The sequence below is a fragment of the Drosophila suzukii genome, chromosome X (assembly GCF_043229965.1).
Source record: "Drosophila suzukii chromosome X, CBGP_Dsuzu_IsoJpt1.0, whole genome shotgun sequence".
In the NCBI taxonomy this organism is placed as follows: domain Eukaryota; kingdom Metazoa; phylum Arthropoda; class Insecta; order Diptera; family Drosophilidae; genus Drosophila; species Drosophila suzukii.
The window spans coordinates 11346850-11365088 of record NC_092084.1 but is presented as its reverse complement, the minus strand read 5'-3'; the positions used below and the strand labels follow the sequence as shown (position 1 = coordinate 11365088).

The 18239-nt window shown below is 35.2% G+C and overlaps 5 non-coding genes across 5 annotated transcripts; 4 read left to right on the top strand and 1 right to left on the bottom strand.

Moving 5' to 3' along the window:
- Positions 1-649: 649 nt before the first annotated feature.
- Positions 650-731, top strand: TRNAS-AGA (transfer RNA serine (anticodon AGA)). Its single transcript has one exon. It is a non-coding gene; the product is annotated as a tRNA-Ser (tRNA).
- Positions 732-15751: 15020 nt separating this feature from the next.
- On the bottom strand, positions 15752-15833 carry TRNAS-AGA (transfer RNA serine (anticodon AGA)). Its single transcript has one exon. It is a non-coding gene; the product is annotated as a tRNA-Ser (tRNA).
- Positions 15834-16718: 885 nt separating this feature from the next.
- On the top strand, positions 16719-16791 carry TRNAR-UCG (transfer RNA arginine (anticodon UCG)). Its single transcript has one exon. It is a non-coding gene; the product is annotated as a tRNA-Arg (tRNA).
- A 276-nt stretch (positions 16792-17067) lies between these two features.
- Positions 17068-17149, top strand: TRNAS-CGA (transfer RNA serine (anticodon CGA)). The gene has a single exon. It is a non-coding gene; the product is annotated as a tRNA-Ser (tRNA).
- A 530-nt stretch (positions 17150-17679) lies between these two features.
- On the top strand, positions 17680-17761 carry TRNAS-CGA (transfer RNA serine (anticodon CGA)). The gene has a single exon. It is a non-coding gene; the product is annotated as a tRNA-Ser (tRNA).
- Positions 17762-18239: the final 478 nt, after the last annotated feature.

Below are 18239 nucleotides of genomic sequence, written 5' to 3'. Positions count from 1 at the left end.
CCGATGTTTGTTGTTGTCGTTGCTGTTGTTGTGGGGCCCCGTCTTGATTTCAATTCGTTGGCGGCTGTTTTGACAATGTGCGCCGCTTTAATTGGAGCCGTGTCATTAAGAGCACGCAATAAGAAAATCTGACAAAGCACCAGACATCGAAAGACAGCTGAAGGGTGGGGCAAACCGGGGGGGAGGAGGGGGAGCGGACTAGGTTTACGATCCCACATTAATGGCAAACCAATAAATTAGAATTAAATTTGTTGAGGCGTGAAAGGCTGTTTCAAAATCAGGCTAGACACCTCGAAAAGAAACTACCAATTCTCAGATGACTAACAAAAATTCTAATTCTATTTACTTAGATAGTCATGAACGAACTTCAAAGATATAACCCAATCTCTAATGGTTTATTAAAAACATTGAACAATTGGATCAATAATATCTTATCGTAATGTTAGCATATACCAGCCCCGCTCTATAAGCAGTTTTATTAATAGAACTCGAGTTGAACAATGCCTAACCAAACATGAAAGCTGAATACATAATAATATTTACATAACTTACTTAACTATGTATCTCTGAAATAGTATCTTAATATTTTTATAGGCAGGTTCGCTTTTTTCCACCTCTTGAGATTATCTTCGAGCCACCCTCTCATCAAGCAGTCGTGGCCGAGCGGTTAAGGCGTCTGACTAGAAATCAGATTCCCTCTGGGAGCGTAGGTTCGAATCCTACCGACTGCGATCAGAAGAATTTCTTTTTTAATAGAGAAATAAAACATTTTATGAAGGTATAAAGAAGTATTTTAAAGCTATTTATAAATCGGGGAGCTTCAAGTTGAACCAAACATATATAAGTTTTCTATGATATAGCATAGCCTAGTGGTTGAGTTGCCCGTTTATAGATCGGTAGTTCCGAGTTCAGTTCTCAACAGGGTACACGTAAAAATAGATTTATGGAATTTTGATAATTTCATAATTTTTATTTACACATCATTTGATTCTTTCTCTTTCTAACTCGCAACAATTTTGAAGAGCTCAAAAAGTATCTATTGATATTAGAGGAGTATCTATCCCTTTCCATTTCCTGAATATCAGCCAATTATATGTTATACTGTATTTGTATAAAAAATTACACAATCCTCCGGGGGCTTAAATCTCTTTCAGGTTGTTGCCTCCATATCAAATCCTTCGATATTCGATACGAAAAATAAGAATGAAATAAAGTTAAGTATAACAAAAAATGTTCCTGCCAGTTGACGATAAGCGAGGAGCAAACTCTTACCTTGGCACCCACTCACAATTCCGGCAAGTCGATGAAAAAGTTTTCGACAGGTCTCGGCATTTTAGGCCGAATGCCACAAAAACAGAATGAAGTAAGCATGGAAAAAATTGGTTTGCCTAACAAAACTTTAACCGAATACCCTTAGGACTGGACTGACTTTTCTCTGAGAAACATTTTTTAAATATTTATTTTCAATTCAAGGCGATGGATAGGAAATAAAAAACGAACAACTTTATGTTTGCCCCTAAAACAGATTGGTTTGCTTTTTCAGAATGAGATCATTTACAAGAATAATATTTCTGTACTCAAATATGTTGAATCCTTTTATGTCTATATAAGAAATATTTTTGTTGAGACATAGATGATCAAAAATTAATTGCACATAACTAAGGCCTGTAATTCTTATTTGGAACAGCCTTAACTAATTGTCTATAATCTTTTCATAGATCTTTTTTTATTTGATCATATAATATCATATTATATCATATCATATAATTTCATATCTTATTATTTCATTTCATTTCATATTGTATTATATCATATCATATCATATCATATCATATCATATCATATCATGTTATATCATATCATATCATATCACATAATATTATATTATATATATTTTATATTTCATCGATGTTGAAATGCCCAGTTCATTTAGGGTATTGAAAATTGGGGAAATTGTCGCCACAAAAGTTCTCGAGGGTCCTCCCTCCGTGCATTTGGGCTTGCCACGCCCCCCTCTTTTGCCCGCCCACGACTGTGGCTTTTGGCCTCGGTGGCTGTTGTTGGACTTTGTCTGCTTCCTTTTTGGCAGACGCCGTTATGTCTCGCAAAGTTTCAAGAAACTGGTTCCGTCCCGCTCTCGTCCTGGCCGCCCCCTCCCCGTAACTCCCCCACCACCCAGAACTTTCTGTGTCATATTTGCGTGGCTGTGGGTGTGCGACTCGTTTTGATATAATTTATTGTAAAATTATTTCCGTTTTGCTGTTACTTTGTGGCTGCCTCAATTCCGGTTCTCGAAATAAACAACAACAAAAAGGACAGCAAGCTCAAAAATATATACATTTTTCAATGCACATATAATTTAATATGATAAACACAAAGGTTTACCTATTTAAGTTTGATTAAATCAGCTGAGAACCATACAGAACTAGCAAAAATCATATGTATTTCAGCTGAAATAAGTCCCCATCAATTAAGAATGTGATTGTTAAAGATATAATACATTTATGATAAAATAATCACCTCTTTTTTTTTGAAAGCTCCCAGCCTTAGCCAACTTTTCCTAAGTGTAAGGACCAAAAAAACGTGTCCCATCAAGGGACCATTTAATTGGCTTCTATTTATGTCATCGCAGATAGTGCAGATCGCACCGATCGAGAACAGATCGTGAGTGACAAAGCCATGGGGCGGCAATCTGGGGATTTGCGGACCTCGAAACAATGAAAATTGATATTGTGGAAAATCTTAAAGGCCGCAATCACCGCTATCGCGACTGGGCTCCTCTCATTACGCATATCGGCCGGTGTGGCCAACTCCAAGCGCCGACTACCAGTTGCCAGTATTCAGTTCCCAGTTTTGGGGCTAAGGACTGGGGCCAGTCCGGATCCCGCGGCCACATCAAGCAACGCAGCCCAGCCGGCGATCAGGTCTGTCCATCATTATGTCAACGCTCTCAATGCGCATGTCAATCAAGATGAAGTGCCGCTGATACGTTCGTCTCAGGACTTGGGTCTGGGTAACCGACTAGTTGATTGCCCCACCCTGTCCTCCCATGGGTCCACAGAGTTATTGTGTCCATGGGTGGGAAAGAATTCCTACAGCCAATAGTGGATATATTCATCTTTTAGCATTTAGTATTTTTTTAGTATTTATTTAAATTTTATTTTCCAAGAGAACTAAGTTCTATTCCATATAGTCCTAAGAGTCTGATGTTTTTTATTCACCCCTTAAGTTTAGACTTTTGTATTTTTTATAGCACATATTGTGGATTTATAACCGTTTCGGCATGAGCTCCGAATTGCTGGCATCCTACGATGGCTCTCACTCATTTCAATTTATGAGAAGCGCCGAGAAGGGCTGCCTTTGTCCTCCGCCGCTATTTTATTATTTTGTGCAATCATTTTTTATTGTTTTGCTGGTCGGAGCTGATCCTGCCGGTGGCAGCAGGACGACAGCAGGATTCCCTCATCCGTTTCGTTTTTCGTCCACTTTCAATTGTTTGGCAGCCCTTGCAGCGCCGCTGAACGCTTGATATTTATTTGTTGTGTGCCGGCTATAAACGTGAAATTTACTGCGGAATGTCATTTAAAGTACAAACATTCGGGGCGGGGAGCCCGTCTTTTTTTTTTTTTTTTGGGATATATTTACTTGTATTTTGTTGAGGGCCGGACTAACGGTTTCTATGCACGCCAAATGACGCCGCTGTCGATGTTGCTGGCCCATCGCCCCGAGTCAATGTTTTCTTTTTAAGCTTATACCCTTTATACCCTTTCTGGGGGTATTTTTAAAAACACTGAAAATATAAGGAAAATTCTGTGTCCTTTAAAACGAAAGTTATGGATGCTATCATACATTTATTATTTAAAAATATTTAGTTAAAAAATGTTATTAAAATCAATATTGACTTTCTAGAAATGGAACTGTGTTGTGGTATATTTCAAAATAGTTTTCAGTATTTTTATAGTATTATTTTATTTATAGAGTGTATTTGCTACTTCGATGAGCTGAGCTTAGCTCTCTTTTTTTCTGTCGTATTTTATAATCCTTTTCCTCTTTTCGGCTCGAGCTGGAACAAGGCATTTTGTCTGTCTCGTCCTGGATCCCCTCCCCTATCTCCCTCTCTCTCTCTAACTCAGACGCCCAATGTCCTGCTCTCTCGCTTGCACACAGCGTTTGTCATTATGTGGCTGCTTCCGGATTATATTTTCGGTAGGAATTTCTGTTTATTTTGCACGTCTTAGCAGCTGTCGCCGTTACACACGACCGCCCGAGGACCTCTGCCTCGCTGGCAGGACGACGCGGTCGACGGCGACGGGAGTATCCCTTTAATTTCGTCAAGTGGCCTAATGCCGTTCCACTAAGTGCGGCTAATCAGCTACCAACAAAAACCAAAGCTGGCCGCCCAGAAGGAGCGGTGTGGAGATCCAAATCTGAAACGGATGTCGCCGGTTGTGCTCAACAAGGCCTCTGCTCCTGCGAAAAGGACACGGCGCCAGAGGCTCGCCAAAAATTAATTATTAAGCCCGAATATATTCCCCGAGATATGAAATAAACTGTCTGTCCTTTGGCGATGGCAAGATACGGGGGGAATGGGCTATCTGTCTGGCCGCCTGCTTTACACCTGTCCCACAACCACCTGACCTCACCTCTGATTTAGACGTTGTACGGGCTGTGTTTTTGCGGAAATCTCGATTTGGCTGGAGACCTTTGGAAGAGACTCAGGCGTTGGGTATCGGGATTGCAACGCTTGTGCAGATAACACATATTAAGCAAGCTGTTCAAAACAGTCGGTCTTTTAGCTGTAAGCCTTGAATTGGCTGAACTACGATGAAAAAACCGAAAAAAATGTCGCATTTTTGGCAAAAATATGAGTTTCGTATTTTCAACAAAAATGTAAACCCATTTTTTCGCCAAAAATATTGGGTTTTTTGGCTGCCATAACAAAAGCATAAGTCAGAATGAGGAATGTCATACCTCGTTGAGCTCGTTGTTTAATTTCCAATCGATTGGCATTCTAACCTGAAAATTTTTTATTTTTTGCCATTTTTCGAAAAAATGTGATGAAACCCCTACAAAAATTGCAAAAATTGGTCAAAAAATAAATTTTCATAAAAGTGATGAGGATCGTTAGCATATTAAGCAAGCTGCTCAAAACAGTCGGTCTTTTAGCTGTACGCCTTGAATTGGCTGAACTACGATGAAAAAACCGAAAAAAAATGTCGCATTTTTGGCAAAAATCTGAATTTCGTATTTTTGACAAAAATGTAAACCCTTTTTTTCGCCAAAAATGTTCGGTTTTTTGGCTGCCATAACAAAAGTATAAGTCAGAATGAGGAATGTCATACCTCGTTGAGCTCGTTGTTTAATTTCCAATCGATTGGCATTCTAACCTGAAATTTTTTTATTTTTTGCCATTTTTCGAAAAAATGTGATGAAACCCCTAAAAAAATTGCGAAAATTGGTCAAAAAATAAATTTTCATAAAAGTGATGAGGATCGTTAGCATATTAAGCAAGCTGCTCAAAACAGTCGGTCTTTTAGCTGTACGCCTTGAATTGGCTGAACTACGATGAAAAAACCGAAAAAAAATGTCGCATTTTTGGCAAAAATCTGAATTTCGTATTTTTGACAAAAATGTAAACCCTTTTTTTCGCCAAAAATATTCGGTTTTTTGGCTGCCATAACAAAAGTATAAGTCAGAATGAGGAATGTCATACCTCGTTGAGCTCGTTGTTTAATTTCCAATCGATTGGCATTCTAACCTGAAAATTTTTTATTTTTTGCCATTTTTCGAAAAAATGTGATGAAACCCCTAAAAAAATTGCGAAAATTGGTCAAAAAATAAATTTGCATAAAAGTGATGAGGATCGTTAGCATATTAAGCAAGCTGCTCAAAACAGTCGGTCTTTTAGCTGTACGCCTTGAATTGGCTGAACTACGATGAAAAAACCGAAAAAAAATGTCGCATTTTTGGCAAAAATCTGAATTTCGTATTTTTGACAAAAATGTAAACCCTTTTTTTCGCCAAAAATATGTGGTTTTTTGGCTGCCATAACAAAAGTATAAGTCAGAATGATGAATGTCATACCTCGTTGAGCTCGTTGTTTAATTTCCAATCGATTGGCATTCTAACCTGAAATTTTTTTATTTTTTGCCATTTTTCGAAAAAAATTGCGAAAATTGGTCAAAAAATAAATTTTCATAAAAGTGATGAGGATCGTTAGCATATTAAGCAAGCTGCTCAAAACAGTCGGTCTTTTAGCTGTACGCCTTGAATTGGCTGAACTACGATGAAAAAACCGAAAAAAAATGTCGCATTTTTGGCAAAAATCTGAATTTCGTATTTTGGACAAAAATGTAAACCCTTTTTTTCGCCAAAAATATTCGGTTTTTTGGCTGCCATAACAAAAGTATAAGTCAGAATGAGGAATGTCATACCTCGTTGAGCTCGTTGTTTAATTTCCAATCGATTGGCATTCTAACCAGAAATTTTTTTATTTTTTGCCATTTTTTGAAAAAATGTGATGAAACCCCTACAAAAATTGCAAAAATTGGTCAAAAAATAAATTTTCATAAAAGTGATGAGGATCGTTAGCATATTAAGCAAGCTGCTCAAAACAGTCGGTCTTTTAGCTGTACGCCTTGAATTGGCTGAACTACGATGAAAAAACCGAAAAAAAATGTCGCATTTTTGGCAAAAATCTGAATTTCGTATTTTTGACAAAAATGTAAACCCTTTTTTTCGCCAAAAATATTCGGTTTTTTGGCTGCCATAACAAAAGTATAAGTCAGAATGATGAATGTCATACCTCGTTGAGCTCGTTGTTTAATTTCCAATCGATTGGCATTCTAACCTGAAATTTTTTTATTTTTTGCCATTTTTCGAAAAAAATTGCGAAAATTGGTCAAAAAATAAATTTTCATAAAAGTGATGAGGATCGTTAGCATATTAAGCAAGCTGCTCAAAACAGTCGGTCTTTTAGCTGTACGCCTTGAATTGGCTGAACTACGATGAAAAAACCGAAAAAAAATGTCGCATTTTTGGCAAAAATCTGAATTTCGTATTTTGGACAAAAATGTAAACCCTTTTTTTCGCCAAAAATATTCGGTTTTTTGGCTGCCATAACAAAAGTATAAGTCAGAATGAGGAATGTCATACCTCGTTGAGCTCGTTGTTTAATTTCCAATCGATTGGCATTCTAACCAGAAATTTTTTTATTTTTTGCCATTTTTCGAAAAAATGTGATGAAACCCCTACAAAAATTGCAAAAATTGGTCAAAAAATAAATTTTCATAAAAGTGATGAGGATCGTTAGCATATTAAGCAAGCTGCTCAAAACAGTCGGTCTTTTAGCTGTACGCCTTGAATTGGCTGAACTACGATGAAAAAACCGAAAAAAAATGTCGCATTTTTGGCAAAAATCTGAATTTCGTATTTTTGACAAAAATGTAAACCCTTTTTTTTGCCAAAAATATTCGGTTTTTTGGCTGCCATAACAAAAGTATAAGTCAGAATGAGGAATGTCATACCTCGTTGAGCTCGTTGTTTAATTTCCAATCGATTGGCATTCTAACCTGAAATTTTTTTATTTTTTGCCATTTTTCGAAAAAATGTGATGAAACCCCTACAAAAATTGCGAAAATTGGTCAAAAAATAAATTTTCATAAAAGTGATGAGGATCGTTAGCATATTAATCAAGCTGCTCAAAACAGTCGGTCTTTTAGCTGTACGCCTTGAATTGGCTGAACTACGATGAAAAAACCGAAAAAAAATGTCGCATTTTTGGCAAAAATCTGAATTTCGTATTTTTGTTAAAAATGTAAACCGTTTTTTTCGCCAAAAATGTTCGGTTTTTTGGCTGCCATAACAAAAGTATAAGTCAGAATGAGGAATGTCATACCTCGTTGAGCTCGTTGTTTAATTTCCAATCGATTGGCATTCTAACCTGAAATTTTTTTATTTTTTGCCATTTTTCGAAAAAATGTGATGAAACCCCTAAAAAAATTGCGAAAATTGGTCAAAAAATAAATTTTCATAAAAGTGATGAGGATCGTTAGCATATTAAGCAAGCTGCTCAAAACAGTCGGTCTTTTAGCTGTACGCCTTGAATTGGCTGAACTACGATGAAAAAACCGAAAAAAAATGTCGCATTTTTGGCAAAAATCTGAATTTCGTATTTTTGACAAAAATGTAAACCCTTTTTTTCGCCAAAAATATTCGGTTTTTTGGCTGCCATAACAAAAGTATAAGTCAGAATGAGGAATGTCATACCTCGTTGAGCTCGTTGTTTAATTTCCAATCGATTGGCATTCTAACCTGAAAATTTTTTATTTTTTGCCATTTTTCGAAAAAATGTGATGAAACCCCTAAAAAAATTGCGAAAATTGGTCAAAAAATAAATTTGCATAAAAGTGATGAGGATCGTTAGCATATTAAGCAAGCTGCTCAAAACAGTCGGTCTTTTAGCTGTACGCCTTGAATTGGCTGAACTACGATGAAAAAACCGAAAAAAAATGTCGCATTTTTGGCAAAAATATGAATTTCGTATTTTTGACAAAAATGTAAACCCTTTTTTTCGCCAAAAATATTCGGTTTTTTGGCTGCCATAACAAAAGTATAAGTCAGAATGAGGAATGTCATACCTCGTTGAGCTCGTTGTTTAATTTCCAATCGATTGGCATTCTAACCTGAAATTTTTTTATTTTTTGCCATTTTTCGAAAAAATGTGATGAAACCCCTAAAAAAATTGCGAAAATTGGTCAAAAAATAAATTTTCATAAAAGTGATGAGGATCGTTAGCATATTAAGCAAGCTGCTCAAAACAGTCGGTCTTTTAGCTGTACGCCTTGAATTGGCTGAACTACGATGAAAAAACCGAAAAAAAATGTCGCATTTTTGGCAAAAATATGAATTTCGTATTTTTGACAAAAATGTAAACCCTTTTTTTCGCCAAAAATATTCGGTTTTTTGGCTGCCATAACAAAAGTATAAGTCAGAATGAGGAATGTCATACCTCGTTGAGCTCGTTGTTTAATTTCCAATCGATCGGCATTCTAACCTGAAAATTTTTTATTTTTTGCCATTTTTCGAAAAAATGTGATGAAACCCCTAAAAAAATTGCGAAAATTGGTCAAAAAATAAATTTGCATAAAAGTGATGAGGATCGTTAGCATATTAAGCAAGCTGCTCAAAACAGTCGGTCTTTTAGCTGTACGCCTTGAATTGGCTGAACTACGATGAAAAAACCGACAAAAAATGTCGCATTTTTGGCAAAAATCTGAATTTCGTATTTTTGACAAAAATGTAAACCCTTTTTTTCGCCAAAAATATTCGGTTTTTTGGCTGCCATAACAAAAGTATAAGTCAGAATGAGGAATGTCATACCTCGTTGAGCTCGTTGTTTAATTTCCAATCGATTGGCATTCTAACCTGAAATTTTTTTATTTTTTGCCATTTTTTGAAAAAATGTGATGAAACCCCTACAAAAATTGCGAAAATTGGTCAAAAAATAAATTTGCATAAAAGTGATGAGGATCGTTAGCATATTAAGCAAGCTGCTCAAAACAGTCGGTCTTTTGGCTGTACGCCTTGAATTGGCTGAACTACGATGAAAAAACCGAAAAAAAAATGTCGCATTTTTGGCAAATATCTGAATTTCGTATTTTTGACAAAAATGTAAACCCTTTTTTTCGCCAAAAATATTCGGTTTTTTGGCTGCCATAACAAAAGTATAAGTCAGAATGAGGAATGTCATACCTCGTTGAGCTCGTTGTTTAATTTTCAATCGATTGGCATTCTAACCTGAAATTTTTTTATTTTTTACCATTTTTCGAAAAAATGTGATGAAACCCCTACAAAAATTGGTCAAAAAATAAATTTTCATAAAAGTGATGAGGATCGTTAGCATATTAAGCAAGCTGCTCAAAACAGTCGGTCTTTTAGCTGTACGCCTTGAATTGGCTGAACTACGATGAAAAAACCGAAAAAAAATGTCGCATTTTTGGCAAAAATCTGAATTTCGTATTTTTGACAAAAATGTAAACCCTTTTTTTCGCCAAAAATGTTCGGTTTTTTGGCTGCCATAACAAAAGTATAAGTCAGAATGAGGAATGTCATACCTCGTTGAGCTCGTTGTTTAATTTCCAATCGATTGGCATTCTAACCTGAAATTTTTTTATTTTTTGCCATTTTTCGAAAAAATGTGATGAAACCCCTAAAAAAATTGCGAAAATTGGTCAAAAAATAAATTTGCATAAAAGTGATGAGGATTGTTAGCATATTAAGCAAGCTGCTCAAAACAGTCGGTCTTTTAGCTGTACGCCTTGAATTGGCTGAACTACGATGAAAAAACCGAAAAAAAATGTCGCATTTTTGGCAAAAATCTGAATTTCGTATTTTTGACAAAAATGTAAACCCTTTTTTTCGCCAAAAATATTCGGTTTTTTGGCTGCCATAACAAAAGTATAAGTCAGAATGAGGAATGTCATACCTCGTTGAGCTCGTTGTTTAATTTCCAATCGATTGGCATTCTAACCTGAAATTTTTTTATTTTTTGCCATTTTTCGAAAAAATGTGATGAAACCCCTACAAAAATTGCGAAAATTGGTCAAAAAATAAATTTGCATAAAAGTGATGAGGATCGTTAGCATATTAAGCAAGCTGCTCAAAACAGTCGGTCTTTTAGCTGTACGCCTTGAATTGGCTGAACTACGATGAAAAAACCGAAAAAAAATGTCGCATTTTTGGCAAAAATCTGAATTTCGTATTTTTGACAAAAATGTAAACCCTTTTTTTCGCCAAAAATATTCGGTTTTTTGGCTGCCATAACAAAAGTATAAGTCAGAATGAGGAATGTCATACCTCGTTGAGCTCGTTGTTTAATTTCCAATCGATTGGCATTCTAACCTGAAATTTTTTTATTTTTTGCCATTTTTTGAAAAAATGTGATGAAACCCCTACAAAAATTGCGAAAATTGGTCAAAAAATAAATTTGCATAAAAGTGATGAGGATCGTTAGCATATTAAGCAAGCTGCTCAAAACAGTCGGTCTTTTGGCTGTACGCCTTGAATTGGCTGAACTACGATGAAAAAACCGAAAAAAAAATGTCGCATTTTTGGCAAATATCTGAATTTCGTATTTTTGACAAAAATGTAAACCCTTTTTTTCGCCAAAAATATTCGGTTTTTTGGCTGCCATAACAAAAGTATAAGTCAGAATGAGGAATGTCATACCTCGTTGAGCTCGTTGTTTAATTTTCAATCGATTGGCATTCTAACCTGAAATTTTTTTATTTTTTACCATTTTTCGAAAAAATGTGATGAAACCCCTACAAAAATTGGTCAAAAAATAAATTTTCATAAAAGTGATGAGGATCGTTAGCATATTAAGCAAGCTGCTCAAAACAGTCGGTCTTTTAGCTGTACGCCTTGAATTGGCTGAACTACGATGAAAAAACCGAAAAAAAATGTCGCATTTTTGGCAAAAATCTGAATTTCGTATTTTTGACAAAAATGTAAACCCTTTTTTTCGCCAAAAATGTTCGGTTTTTTGGCTGCCATAACAAAAGTATAAGTCAGAATGAGGAATGTCATACCTCGTTGAGCTCGTTGTTTAATTTCCAATCGATTGGCATTCTAACCTGAAATTTTTTTATTTTTTGCCATTTTTCGAAAAAATGTGATGAAACCCCTAAAAAAATTGCGAAAATTGGTCAAAAAATAAATTTGCATAAAAGTGATGAGGATTGTTAGCATATTAAGCAAGCTGCTCAAAACAGTCGGTCTTTTAGCTGTACGCCTTGAATTGGCTGAACTACGATGAAAAAACCGAAAAAAAATGTCGCATTTTTGGCAAAAATCTGAATTTCGTATTTTTGACAAAAATGTAAACCCTTTTTTTCGCCAAAAATATTCGGTTTTTTGGCTGCCATAACAAAAGTATAAGTCAGAATGAGGAATGTCATACCTCGTTGAGCTCGTTGTTTAATTTCCAATCGATTGGCATTCTAACCTGAAATTTTTTTATTTTTTGCCATTTTTCGAAAAAATGTGATGAAACCCCTACAAAAATTGCGAAAATTGGTCAAAAAATAAATTTGCATAAAAGTGATGAGGATCGTTAGCATATTAAGCAAGCTGCTCAAAACAGTCGGTCTTTTAGCTGTACGCCTTGAATTGGCTGAACTACGATGAAAAAACCGAAAAAAAATGTCGCATTTTTGGCAAAAATCTGAATTTCGTATTTTTGACAAAAATGTAAACCCTTTTTTTCGCCAAAAATATGTGGTTTTTTGGCTGCCATAACAAAAGTATAAGTCAGAATGATGAATGTCATACCTCGTTGAGCTCGTTGTTTAATTTCCAATCGATTGGCATTCTAACCTGAAATTTTTTTATTTTTTGCCATTTTTCGAAAAAAATTGCGAAAATTGGTCAAAAAATAAATTTTCATAAAAGTGATGAGGATCGTTAGCATATTAAGCAAGCTGCTCAAAACAGTCGGTCTTTTAGCTGTACGCCTTGAATTGGCTGAACTACGATGAAAAAACCGAAAAAAAATGTCGCATTTTTGGCAAAAATCTGAATTTCGTATTTTTGACAAAAATGTAAACCCTTTTTTTCGCCAAAAATATTCGGTTTTTTGGCTGCCATAACAAAAGTATAAGTCAGAATGAGGAATGTCATACCTCGTTGAGCTCGTTGTTTAATTTCCAATCAATTGGCATTCTAACCTGAAATTTTTTTATTTTTTGCCATTTTTCGAAAAAATGTGATGAAACCCCTACAAAAATTGCGAAAATTGGTCAAAAAATAAATTTTCATAAAAGTGATGAGGATCGTTAGCATATTAAGCAAGCTGCTCAAAACAGTCGGTCTTTTAGCTGTACGCCTTGAATTGGCTGAACTACGATGAAAAAACCGAAAAAAAATGTCGCATTTTTGGCAAAAATCTGAATTTCGTATTTTGGACAAAAATGTAAACCCTTTTTTTCGCCAAAAATATTCGGTTTTTTGGCTGCCATAACAAAAGTATAAGTCAGAATGAGGAATGTCATACCTCGTTGAGCTCGTTGTTTAATTTCCAATCGATTGGCATTCTAACCAGAAATTTTTTTATTTTTTGCCATTTTTCGAAAAAATGTGATGAAACCCCTACAAAAATTGCAAAAATTGGTCAAAAAATAAATTTTCATAAAAGTGATGAGGATCGTTAGCATATTAAGCAAGCTGCTCAAAACAGTCGGTCTTTTAGCTGTACGCCTTGAATTGGCTGAACTACGATGAAAAAACCGAAAAAAAATGTCGCATTTTTGGCAAAAATCTGAATTTCGTATTTTTGACAAAAATGTAAACCCTTTTTTTTGCCAAAAATATTCGGTTTTTTGGCTGCCATAACAAAAGTATAAGTCAGAATGAGGAATGTCATACCTCGTTGAGCTCGTTGTTTAATTTCCAATCGATTGGCATTCTAACCTGAAAATTTTTTATTTTTTGCCATTTTTCGAAAAAATGTGATGAAACCCCTACAAAAATTGCGAAAATTGGTCAAAAAATAAATTTTCATAAAAGTGATGAGGATCGTTAGCATATTAAGCAAGCTGCTCAAAACAGTCGGTCTTTTAGCTGTACGCCTTGAATTGGCTGAACTACGATGAAAAAACCGAAAAAAAATGTCGCATTTTTGGCAAAAATCTGAATTTCGTATTTTTGACAAAAATGTAAACCCTTTTTTTCGCCAAAAATATTTGGTTTTTTGGCTGCCATAACAAAAGTATAAGTCAGAATGATGAATGTCATACCTCGTTGAGCTCGTTGTTTAATTTCCAATCGATTGGCATTCTAACCTGAAATTTTTTTATTTTTTGCCATTTTTCGAAAAAGTGTGATGAAACCCCTACAAAAATTGCGAAAATTGGTCAAAAAATAAATTTTCATAAAAGTGATGAGGATCGTTAGCATATTAAGCAAGCTGCTCAAAACAGTCGGTCTTTTAGCTGTACGCCTTGAATTGGCTGAACTACGATGAAAAAACCGAAAAAAAATGTCGCATTTTTGGCAAAAATCTGAATTTCGTATTTTTGACAAAAATGTAAACCCTTTTTTTCGCCAAAAATATTTGGTTTATTGGCTGCCATAACAAAAGTATAAGTCAGAATGATGAATGTCATACCTCGTTGAGCTCGTTGTTTAATTTCCAATCGATTGGCATTCTAACCTGAAATTTTTTTATTTTTTGCCATTTTTCGAAAAAATGTGATGAAACCCCTAAAAAAATTGCGAAAATTGGTCAAAAAATAAATTTTCATAAAAGTGATGAGGATCGTTAGCATATTAAGCAAGCTGCTCAAAACAGTCGGTCTTTTAGCTGTACGCCTTGAATTGGCTGAACTACGATGAAAAAACCGAAAAAAAATGTCGCATTTTTGGCAAAAATCTGAATTTCGTATTTTTGTTAAAAATGTAAACCGTTTTTTTCGCCAAAAATGTTCGGTTTTTTGGCTGCCATAACAAAAGTATAAGTCAGAATGAGGAATGTCATACCTCGTTGAGCTCGTTGTTTAATTTCCAATCGATTGGCATTCTAACCTGAAAATTTTTTATTTTTTGCCATTTTTCGAAAAAATGTGATGAAACCCCTACAAAAATTGCGAAAATTGGTCAAAAAATAAATTTGCATAAAAGTGATGAGGATCGTTAGCATATTAAGCAAGCTGCTCAAAACAGTCGGTCTTTTAGCTGTACGCCTTGAATTGGCTGAACTACGATGAAAAAACCGAAAAAAAATGTCGCATTTTTGGCAAAAATCTGAATTTCGTATTTTTGACAAAAATGTAAACCCTTTTTTCGCCAAAAATATTCGGTTTTTTGGCTGCCATAACAAAAGTATAAGTCAGAATGAGGAATGTCATACCTCGTTGAGCTCGTTGTTTAATTTCCAATCGATTGGCATTCTAACCTGAAATTTTTTTATTTTTTGCCATTTTTCGAAAAAAATAGAAAATTGGTAAAAAAATAAATTTTGCTAAAAGTGATGAGGATCGTTAGCATATTAAGCAAGCTGCTCAAAACAGTCGGTCTTTTAGCTGTACGCCTTGAATTGGCTGAACTACGATGAAAAAACCGAAAAAAAATTTCGCATTTTTGACAAAAATCTAAATTTCTTATTTTTGGCAAAAATGTAAACCCTTTTTTTCACCAAAAAAGTTCAAAAAATGAGAAAATTGGTAAAAAAAAATAATTTTTCCTAAAAATGCTGAGGATCGTTAGCATATTAAGCATAAAACATTCGGTGTTTTAGCTGTACGCCTTGATTATGCTGATCAACCATTAAACAACCGAAAAATATGTTTTTAACTAAGTTGTCTTGTCAGTTTGCTTCCATTAGTATTTTCATGTTTTACACAATTTAAGAAAGTGTTTCCGCTTTTAACGCATTTTTTTTATTTTTAAAGCGTAAAGGTAACGCGACTGCGATTATATATTGACTTTTTGTTTTAATTATTATCTTGCACATTTTTCCTGCAGAACCACTGAATGTTTAGAAGATAAATCCGATTTCATTTTCACCGATACAATAAGGGATCAGAGAATCAAAGAGGCTATAGTCTTTGTGGCTTCTCCGGACTCTTCTTTGCCTGTGCTACTTTCCGTGTTGGATAAAAATACGTACTTTAAACGATGGCATAACTTCAACGTGCGTATTTCTAGTCTCTACAAATCTAAACAAAAAAGCTTAAAAAAGAATCTTCCGAATCGCAGTCGGTAGGATTCGAACCTACGCTCCCAGAGGGAATCTGATTTCTAGTCAGACGCCTTAACCGCTCGGCCACGACTGCTTGCTGAAGAAGGCTGCCACTAAGATCCCCTAATTCATTTGAACCCCCTCCCCTATCTCTATTTATAGACCAAACTTAGTGAATAAATCACAGTGATGAAAACTAGTGATTTCGTGAATACTTGTTTATATTTACGTTGAAGTCCGAATGCTAAAATTAATTGAATTGTTAGCTAAATTGTTATTCGACATTATCTGTATTTCTCCTCCTATCAACCCTATTGAACTTTCTTGCTCCCTCTATCCCCTACACTTTCTCGCCCCATCTCCCTCTTTTTCGAATTATTATACGCATTATACGCGTTGTGTTTATGAAAAACATGCAAATAAATAACAAGCTCTGAGGTTGGTTTTTGGAAACACTCATGTTACATAATAAAAAAAATTGTAGGTGCCAAAAATATTTAAGAAACTTTTAAGGAAAATATTATTAATTAAAGTTTTAACCTTACAAATTTTCCTATTAAATAACGTTACACTTGTTCCCTTATTATCATCCCTTTAACATTTTTTCTTCACAGTTGAAATGCCTTTGTTTGGCATTGCGCAAAACAAATCGAGTTAATCCGCATGTGTTTTCCCCGCTTCCCTCGATTTGAGTCATATGTCATCACTTAAAAGACTTTAGTTTAAGAAGTATCTGCCTCTCGCTCTATTTCGTGAATTAAAACAGTGCGTGCGAGTGTGACGCATGAGAATGCGTAAATCGCCTAATAGTTTGTTGTTTAATTTTACGAAAAACTAGCGATTTATTTGCCATTTATTGGGGGAGTCTTTTGAAAGTCTGACTTGGCATATTTCCCTTTCCTCCTTTCACATCCTTTGAGCTGGACTAAGAACTTAGCTGGCTGCTTTTATTGGCAAGTTAAGCCACGTTAAAGCAAGTGACCGTGTGGCCTAATGGATAAGGCGTCGGACTTCGGATCCGAAGATTGCAGGTTCGAGTCCTGTCACGGTCGAAAAATCCAGTTTTTTTTTTTTAATATTGTTAATAAACATATATTTTACTCTTTAAAGCTGCATTGAGGCAGTGGATGAAATTTGAATGGTGTGGATATATATTTTATTTGTTTATTTTGTTTATATATGTCACTCGTTTTATAATATCACACTTACGTTTTTGTTTAAGAAGCTGTTTAAACTTTTAATTTCAATTAAAATGTTCCATTTCCGTGACTTTGGCCAAGTCACATTCGAATGATAAGCAGGTCATTTGGCACCGCTAAGAACAAGGAGCAGTCGTGGCCGAGTGGTTAAGGCGTCTGACTCGAAATCAGATTCCCTCTGGGAGCGTAGGTTCGAATCCTACCGGCTGCGAAAAGGATTTTTTTTCAAGGATTTATTATTTTGGGGAAAAATCGAATTTTGAGGAAGTTTGATTATTGTTATAGAATATTTAACTAAAGCCTTCAACACTTTTAACGAAGTATTTTATTTAATTTATACTAGATAAAGGGTTGAATGTTTGTATTTTTAAAAAAATATGTAAGCATTAATAAATAAAATATTTACCAACATAATATTTATTTCTCGTATGTTTTTAAAGATTAATTTCGCCTTTATTTGTAAAAACAAATCGTGCTTTGTTATAGCAATGCTCCGACATAATATTATATTATTTATTATAAAAAAATACACTCTCAAAAAATTTAACAACCGTATAGGCGGTGTTCAAAGTATTTTAAGTATATTTTCTTCCAAAAAAGTTGGTTAGTTCATTGATTTGAGTATGCTGATATAAGTTAATGAATATCATAAACGTTTAGGGAAATACCCCTGATATTTAATAGATTATTTTATTGATCTGCAGTGCTATTCTCAAGACCTGTTCTTCGGCATTTCACCAAGCAGTCGTGGCCGAGTGGTTAAGGCGTCTGACTCGAAATCAGATTCCCTCTGGGAGCGTAGGTTCGAATCCTACCGGCTGCGGATAGGAATTTATTTTTGCGACACCATCTCTCTCAATTAATTCCCATATTTTTTCGCGCTTCATTTAAGCCTGATGACAAATTAAAGACCGTCAGTACGGGTTTTGTTTCTCGAGCTGCCCCAGCGGTTTCCCAATTAGGAGACAACAAGTTTATTCAGCCATCACATCCAGCCACACACCCACTCATAGATGGCCTGGACCTTAACCAACATCATATCCTGTTTAATTACAATTTTCCTGTGGTCGCGTAGCGTTAAACCAACCAACAGACCGCGTCCCCATCGCCACCCCCTCCCCCCTTTGGTTTTTTCCAATTCAATTATTATGGATGGAAATGGTTGATGGGGTTCGTTTGGCATTTTCTGGGTGGTCTGAAAATATAGTTTGGGGAGGTGCACAAAAAAAAAGGAGGCGAAAAAATGGTAGTAAATGCCCACGACATTGGTGCATGTGAAACATATTGTTGGTGGGGCGGCA